At 43.2% G+C, this 8,860-nt stretch overlaps 1 pseudogene; it reads left to right on the top strand.

Annotated features, from left to right (window-relative positions):
* Window positions 1–1,943: 1,943 nt before the first annotated feature.
* On the top strand, window positions 1,944–4,515 carry LOC121812767 (annotated as a pseudogene).
* The last annotated feature ends 4,345 nt before the right edge of the window (window positions 4,516–8,860 follow it).

The raw sequence follows: 8,860 nt of genomic DNA, 5'->3' as shown, positions 1-8,860 counted from the left end.
TCTTTAAAAAGAAAGCACCCTGTGACCTAATCTTTTTCCAACTTAAAACACTGAAGGAATTGGATTGTTTATAAGTCAGAATAAAATGTATTTTCAGGATGCTCATATTAACAGATGTTACTGTTGCAACAGTTGAACCACAAAATGCAACTTTATCCTAATGCATCCATTCTACCAGCTAGTGCATACACTTTTGCAAACTTGATCACGGAGTCAAATGTGCAACATGTCTTCCTGTAGCCTATCCTTTCGAGCAAGTGAGTTTGGATTTCACCAGATTTAGAAAAACAGATCTTTGTTGTCTCTTTTTTCACTGTCTGTTATAGCTAGTAGTCACTATAGCAGGAGAAACAGTCATGATGTTGAATATTTAAGAGCCTGAAGCATCTGAAGTACAAAGACGAGCTCCAATTAAACTGTGCCAAACTGATCAGAAACTAACTTCAACAACTCCTCCTCTTTGTTTGTTGCTCAATGATACTAAATTTGTTTTCTTTGCTTCTAGTCCTTGTTTCCTGATTCTGAGTTCTGCATGTGGGCCTGACTCCTGCCTGCTACGCAGTAAGCCTTCACAGTCAGTAGTCAGTGATGTTTTAATTACAGACTGTGTGGGTTGACAAACTCAAAAACACCTTTTATGAATTTCATCAGCAGGATATTGAGGCACAGAAAGAGGGCTTCATTTTGTTAATTACATTGGTGAGTCTCCACAGATACTGCTGGAGAGCTTGAAGTCAACATAAAAAAAACCCAACATTTAACATAAAGTTAAAGTTAGACAAAACATCATTTGAATCAGTGAAAGAAAAGAAATATTCATCAGTTCCCCCCTCTAATGAGAACAAATATATTTCACTTCCATGACAAAACTCACTGCCTTTAGGTGACAATTCGGTAAGCATGCCACCATCAGTACAGGCGGAGTTAGCTCGGGACCAGTTCCTGCAGGCCCTGAGCCCTAAAGAGCTCCATATGCAAACTCAGCTTGCTTGACCGGCCACACTCAGTGCAGCCCTGGAGCTACCGTTGGAGAGGGAGATGCTTGCAAGATCATCTGGGGGTGCTGATGACACACATGTGGTGAGAACTATGTCAGCACCTGTGGAGCGGATGGAGATGCCAGCGGGCCTGTGCGGTTTGGATTCAGACGGCTCCTCTGCAGTCGTCTTCCCCTCGGACTGGCCCACGCCGCTGACCACAGACCTGCTGGGGATGTGGACAAGTCGGACACCTCATCAGGCAGTGCCCCAAGCTTGCAGCGGTTCAGAGAAATGCCCACGGGCCCGTGTAGGTGGGAGTACACGGGCCAGAGAGAATGACATCACCACACCACCGCTATTTCCACCCGGTGCAGTCATTGCTGTGGGCTGGACCCAGGTTGGTGACTTTTGCCATGTTCCAGTGATGATTGCGTGGGTGTCCTGTACAGCCCTTCTGGACACGGGGTCCAATGCAACGCTGGTCCGACCTGATGTCGTCCCAACTGGAGCTGCTGTGCAACCAACTAATGTCCAAGTTAAGACTGTAACCGGTGACCTGGCCCCAGTTAGAGGGAGGGTAGTGTTCCAGTTTAAGGTGGGAGACCTCGGTGTGCCTTGTGCTGCCTGGGTGGCTGATGTGCAGGACGCCTGCATCCTTGGGCTGGATTTTTTGTGAGCCATTGGTGGTGTACTGGACTTGGGCAAAGGCTTCCTAATACTCCCTAACGGGAAGAAGGTGCAGCTTATTCCTCCCCCGGTCTGCTTGGCATCTGCCGCAGCGTCCACCTCCACCTCGGAGACCCCTGCCAGGAGAGCAGCAAGCGGGGGAGGAGGAGAGGCTCTCAGCAGTGAGGAGCATCTAGTCAAAGAACTGTGAGGGGCTGACTCCACAGCAGCAAGAGAGTCTATGGCAGGTACCAAAAGAGTAGAGAGCTTTTTGCCCTGAAAGAAAGTGTTGTTGGCTTGACACACTTGGTAGAGCACATCATTGAGACTGGGGATGCCCAGCCTATTAAAGTGCGCCTCCGCCGCCTGCCCCTGGCTCATCAGGAGGCTGCTGACAGAGAGTTGTGTGAAATGATGAAGGCAGGCATCATAGAGCCATCTGATAGCCCATGGGCCTCCGCTGTGGTGATGGTGCCTAAGAAAAACAGCCCAAGGATGCGTTTCTGTGTGGACTACAGACCACTCAACAAAGTGACAAAAAAGGACTCTTACCCCCTTCCCAGGATTGACGAGTCTCTCGATTTAGTAGCCAGATCCTCCTGGTTCTCCACCCTGGACCTGCGGAGTGGCTACTGGCAGGTGCCACTGTCCCCTGAGTCCAGACCGAAGACAGCTTTCTGCACCAACAGGGGACTATGGCAGTTCTAAGTCCTGAGTTATGCTCCTGCTACCTTCGAGAAGCTTATGGACAGTGTGCTGGCTGGTGTCCCACGGCTACGGTGTCTGGTCTACCTGGATGACCTTCTAGTACACGGGAGCTCCTTTGATGCTGCCCTCAATGCCCTGAGACAAGTGTTGGGGAGGGTGTCCTGGACACTGACGCAAGTAATGTGGGGGTGGGAGCTTTGTTGTCGCAGGTCGGGCCGGACGGTGAGAAGGTGGTGGCGTACTTCAGTCGGGTCCTGAACAGGAGTGAGCAGCGCTACTGTGTCACACGACGAGAGCTGCTGGCCGTGGTGGCAGGGGTAAGACACTTTAAGTACTACCTGTGTGGCACATCATTCGTTATCAGAAATGATCATGCCGCCCTCCAGTGGCTGATGTCTTTCAGGGAGCCAGAGCGACAGGTGGCTCGCTGGCTGGAGGAGCTCCAGGCCTTCAATTTCACTGTGGAGCACAGAGCAGGGACGCACCATTCTAACGCAGACGCCCTCTCTCACCGTCCATGTGCTGCAGCAGGCTGCTGTTACTGTGAAAAGTGAGAGGAGAGAGAGCTGAGGTCAGCAGTGCTGCCATGGGAGCACTGGCTTCGGCCACTTTGGGGTCTCCAAGACCCTACGCCGCCTCCGCCAGGGCTACTACTGGGGTCAGCAGCGGTGGGATGTGTAAGACTTTTGCCGCAGCTGTGATGCATGTTCCTCGCACAAAGGGCCACAGGACCAGTCCCAGGCTCAGCTTCAGCAGCAACCAGCAGGAGCTCCAATGGAGCGAGTAGCTGTGGACGTCAAGGGCCCATTTCCTCTTACAGACAGAGGAAACCGCTATGTCCTTGTGGCCATGGACTATTTTACCAAGTGGCCAGAAGCATATGCCATCCCAGATCAGGAGGCTGAGACTGTCGCTGATGTATTAGTGGAGGGGATGTTCAGCCGCTTTGGAACAGCAGAGACCCTCCACAGTGACCAGGGGCGTAACTTTGAGTCCAATATATTTGCTGCCATGTGCGAACGCCTTGGAATTAAGAAGATCTGCACCACCCCACTTCACCCCAAAGCGATGGACTGGTGGAAAGGTTTAACAGGACGCTGGCCCAGCAGCTAGCCATCCTTACCTCAGAACACCAACAGGACTGGGACTACCATCTTCCCCTAACCCCCTGGCCTACAGGTCAGGAGTGCAAGACTCCACCCAATGTACGCCTGCCCTGCTCATGTTAGGGAGAGAGCTGAGAACCCCTGTTTACAGGGTGCAGTTGCCTCCTAGAGGGAGGAAAGTGGCGCTGCACAGAGACCGGATGCCCCCTATAGAGGACAATCCCTCCCCTCTTTCCCTGAGGGACGTGTACAGAGCCCCCATGACCCTGCACAGAGGAACCCTCTGCCGGAGCTGCGTTCCCCTCCCTCGGGCTCTTCACCTCAAAGCCCCAAAGCTCCGTCTACCCCTAAGGGGCTCAGGAGGTCAAGGAGGGAACGTAGACTACCCCCCGCCTCAGAAACTGTGTTGTTCCCTCAGGGACGAGGAACTTATTGCTGGGGGGGGCAGTGTAACGATGGTTAAATGTTATTTTACAGTGACAGGTTGGCTATCTCTGCGCACTGTTGCTATTTCTTACATGTTTGATTGTGCTGCAGGAAAAAGGGAGTTAATGTGTGCAGGAAGGGGAGGGGGGTCTGTGTTGTTGTGTGACTGTACGGGGCTGAAGTGAGGTGTTGTACAAGAGAACTCTCCCCAGAGTTAACGGCCCATTTGCCTGTGTTACGGAATAAACGGACAAACTGAGATTAAAAGTCTGGTTCTTGAGAACGTTACAATACTGTTTAGGTCAAGTGCCTTCTGTTTTAGCAATTTTTGTTCTACACATCATTCTTTCAGCTCAAGATTTGATTGATTGTTTTACCAAAAGTAATCCAAAACACACAAAAATGGAAAAAGTCAATTGTACAGTTGCTATAAATGTTTGTACATTGAGGCAGTTCTAGGTAGGAATTCATTTATATCATTTGAAATAGATTTTAGATGCCAGGAGAGAAAGGGATCGTGAGTCCACAGTTTGGGCAGTGGTTGATCCCTCTGGCATCTCTGCTGGAATTTCCAAGTGTGAACTTCTTAATCTTCTGTACTGCTTATCTCACAGGAGACGAAGGAATGAACAACTTCTCTCATCTGCACAAATCTTTTATACATTCTTTTTTTAGACTAGGGGGTCCTTAGTGTTTCATTCATTCCCCCTCCCATCCTTGTTGCACAAATACACACAGCCTCCAATCATGCCATCGTTGCCTGAACAACCCACTCCATACAGAACCTCAGTGTATCTCCATATTATGTTGGTTAAACTTACACTGAATTCAATTCTGATTAGTATTAAAAGCAACTGAGATGATTACCTATGAGCAAAATCACATATAAATCATGACTCTGTGTTTGATAATTACAACATACTTAAAAAGATTTCTCTTATGAAAAATCATGCATAATGATGGCCTGCAGAGACACATTTCTTATTTTTCACATTCCTGCTGCTGGTCTCAAACACAGAGAGACACTAATTTGCCAAAGTAAAAGCTGAATCATGTCTACACACACAGAATTAAAACAGACATTTTCATAACTGCAACTACATTTCTCATTCAAAATATTATTGAGACTTTGATTACATGTTTGAGAAGATGGTTTACTATTAGCAAAAGCAGATAAAGTCAGTTTTAGCACAGTATCATTTTACACATAAAGGTCAAGATGTCAAGTCACTCACCCTCTCTCAGACATGAGAGGTAAGTCCATCTCGCTTAAAAGTATACAGTATAATTTATAACGCCTGAATAAACAGTTACTCTCCATTTGATGCTACATCACCTCACCTTTTTCAGGTGTTAAGGCATAATTTAATAGTAAATTTTCTGTAAATTTTGTAAATGTGTTTTCCATAAGAAATTGGTGAAAATGTTTTAATTCCATTATTTAATTTCAGATTCATTTGAAATGTTAAGTATTTGAGTACTCCTTTGTTTGAGGTCCCCAACATATGCAAATATTTACATGTCTTCCACCTACTTATCTGGCTGCTTCAAGTCTGGAGAGAATAGTGGACTGACTAAGTTAAACAAGATGAACTGTAGCACAGTGCTACTAATTTTGACTGTCTGCTGTGCAGGTAAAACTCTTCACAAAAACTCGTTCATGTTCTTATGTTATTTTTTTAACTGCCTGTTTATTTCTATTGATAGGTCTTGATGGTCAGACTCTGACAGAATCTGGACCGGTGGTTAAAAGGCCTGGAGAATCTCATAGATTGACCTGTACAGCCTCTGGATTCACATTAAGCAGCTACGATATGAACTGGATTAGACAGGTCCCAGGAAAAGGACTGGAGTGGATTGCTCACATCTGGGGCAATGGTAACAGAGCATTCTACTCTCAGTCGGTTCAAGGCCGTTTTACCATCTCCAGAGACAACAACAGACAGCAGCTGTATCTGCAGATGAACAGTCTGAAAACTGAAGATTCTGCTGTTTATTACTGTGCTCGAGACTCACAGTGACTGAAATTCTTTAAGCAGCTGTACAAAATCCTACAGCCCTTTATGATATATTTATTTTGCATCATAACTGTGGTATTATGACAATATTCTAATACTTAATCTATTAAGACTATTACTGTAATAGTCTTTATTGCACTCATTTGAGAAGTTCTTTACTTTTCACACAGTTAAACTCTCCACTGCTGTTTCCTGTGGTGCCATCATGAATGTGATCTCACTATCAACCAAAGTTACCCAAAGTTAATAAAACATAACGGTAAGTTAAAATGGTCACAGGAAGTTGTTCATATATGAGAGGATCATTTAACGCCTTACCAGACATCCCAGCTGTTTAAATAGGTTAAAAGCAAATGCAGAGTTTTAGTATCATTAAATATTCAGTGGTCTTTGTTTTTGCTAAAAATATGGGCTCATTTTATTCCACAGATGTTCAAATAGCAACTATGGAAGAGAAAACACTGCCTACCTACTTGCACAAGCCTTTAACTGCTTTAACAAAGGAGAGAAAATCAGAGAAGAAAACGAACAGTCTACTCATTCATCATTTTAAATCGAAATAATCAGTAGCAAAAAATTTTAAATTAGCATCAAACCTTTCCTCATATTTGCCATCAGGCATGAACAGGCATTGAACAGGCTCATATCTCTTCAGCTTGAAGAGCAACCATCTTCTCTGTACCTCTGATACTAATGCGCCTGCATCTTTTGTGGTGCTTTGATGGATTCACTCTAAAAAAAAAAAACACCTTAGAAACACTATTAATCAGATGATTGGTGGATATAGTGTTGACTTCTGTTTCTACAGGTGTTTACAGTGCCTAACGTGCTCATTTATGGCATAGTGCTCATTTATGAATGCCATATCATATTTTGATGTGTATTCCTAAGGACATTTTCTCCACATTTATATATTTCTTGTGAAATAACATATATATATTTAATTTGAGTGAAACTTGTATCAACAAACAATATCCACTTTCCAACTCGCAAAGAGAGCAACATTAATTACGTAACAGCCATTGCATGTAATGGCAGCTTCCTATATATTATTATGTAAACCCAAGCCACAGAGACAGAACATACCCCAGAATTGTGATAAATATTCACGGAGTCAACATTTTCTATAACTGCAATCCAACATTAAAGTGCAGTATAATTGTCCCGGTTCAACACAATAAGGATGACTGCCAAGTTCATTCCAAATCATCTGATAACAGAGTGGGTGGAAGAGAAGTCACGGAGAAGTCACAAATCAATTACTGGAAGTCCTGGGTCAGGGACTAACATCTATTAGTCAGCTCAGGACCCAATTTCAACAGCCACAGAAAAGCCTTCAGAATATATGTAATTATGTTTGTTTTGATGAAAATGCAAATAGTGATCCTGTGAGACAGAATTAGCAATAAAGCTAACAGACAACTAATAATATATACACAAAGTATATACTGAAAATAGAGGTTTTTAAATTATATTTTGTTTTGAATATTTTTTTCAGGGTTAAAAAAATTTAAAAAAGGGAAAAGAGAATTCAAATAGGCTCCACTTTTAGAAAACCTTGAGATCAGTGATGAATCCAGTTCAGTGTGTGAACAACGCTGTAGCTGAATTTTAAACTGAAAACACTCAAACATGGTTGATTTTGTGTTCATAAACTCATTGGTTCTTATTTTTACATGCTCTACATTTATTTGTATATTATATTTTTAAAAAAAGTGCCGCAGTCTTTATTAAAATGAAAAACATATTATGTTTATCACACTCAAATAACGGTACTGTGAACAATGATGAATCAAGAATTGTCCAGGACAAGCACAAGTAGAACCATGCTAGTTCTACTTGTGCGACAACAGAGAAGAATACTCATACATTAATCATTCATAGTTTTTAGCACAGTTCTTTTTTTGCGTTGTGGGTAATTACTTCTGAGTAAAACCTCTTTAATTATTCACCTTTTCTCTCCTATTTTTGAGGAGGGGCTGATGCAAATAATCTAAAGGAAAAAAAATAATAAAGAAAAAAAAGTTAGTAGACCAAAGAAGCAGTTTTTTTCTTTACATTAAGAAGAAAGTGTGTTGTTTATGAATCAGATTATGATTTATTTTCTACCTGGTCATGTTACATGCTTTTCTCCACTTTTAATTAAAAATAGGTTTTAAAAGGGAAAGTGATTTTTTTTTCTGAAGCAATCTTGGTATTTAATGGTGCCATTCTGCTAACTAATGCATACATAGTTACAAACTTGGTCTCAAAGTCAAATATGCAATATGTCTCCCTGTAGCATAGCATTTCAAGCAAGTAAGTTTGCATTCCAGCACAGGAAGAAAAACTAATCTTTGGACGCCTGCTTTTTCACTCAACCAAATAACAACTGTGCAACACGTTGGGTTTAAATAGCATGAAGGACAACAAATGGATTTGATTTTTCATCAATAAGGAGACGTGTACTGCCTGTGCTGTTGTTTTCATCTCAAATTGCTTGTCTCTAATATTGTCTCAAATTCAGTAGAATGAAAGTGATGGAGTAGGAAGGCACATGTGTGGCAGACACATTATTTTTACTTTACTGTCCCGGAGAGACAGTAAAGATGTCATGTATCATATCTGGTTATACCATGACAAGCTGATATTTCAGCTGGAGGGCCGGGAAAGCTCTGGAATGGATTGGTAGAATGGATTCAGGTTCAAACTCTGCTAGCTATGGCAGCTCCTTTCAAAGTCGTTTCCTCATGACTGAAGACGTTCCCAGCAGCACTCAGTACCTCGAAATCAAGAGCCTGACAGCAGAAGATTCTGCTGTTTACTTCTGTGCCCGACAAAGCACAGTGAGTGAAACCAGAGGAGCAGGTGCACAAAAAACTCCCTGATTTCAAGCATTGTGGAGCAGGGAAATTATTTTACTGCTATTGGTAAATAATTGTCAACAGTACCATTGCATTAATAAATATAATCTGTA

Source organism: Haplochromis burtoni, unplaced genomic scaffold (genome assembly GCF_018398535.1).
Source record: "Haplochromis burtoni strain Fernald_Lab_line unplaced genomic scaffold, NCSU_Asbu1 Contig_801, whole genome shotgun sequence".
Classification (NCBI taxonomy): Eukaryota; Metazoa; Chordata; class Actinopteri; order Cichliformes; family Cichlidae; genus Haplochromis; species Haplochromis burtoni.
The sequence above is the reverse complement of the archived record's forward strand: the minus strand, read 5'-3'. Positions and strand labels throughout refer to the sequence as shown.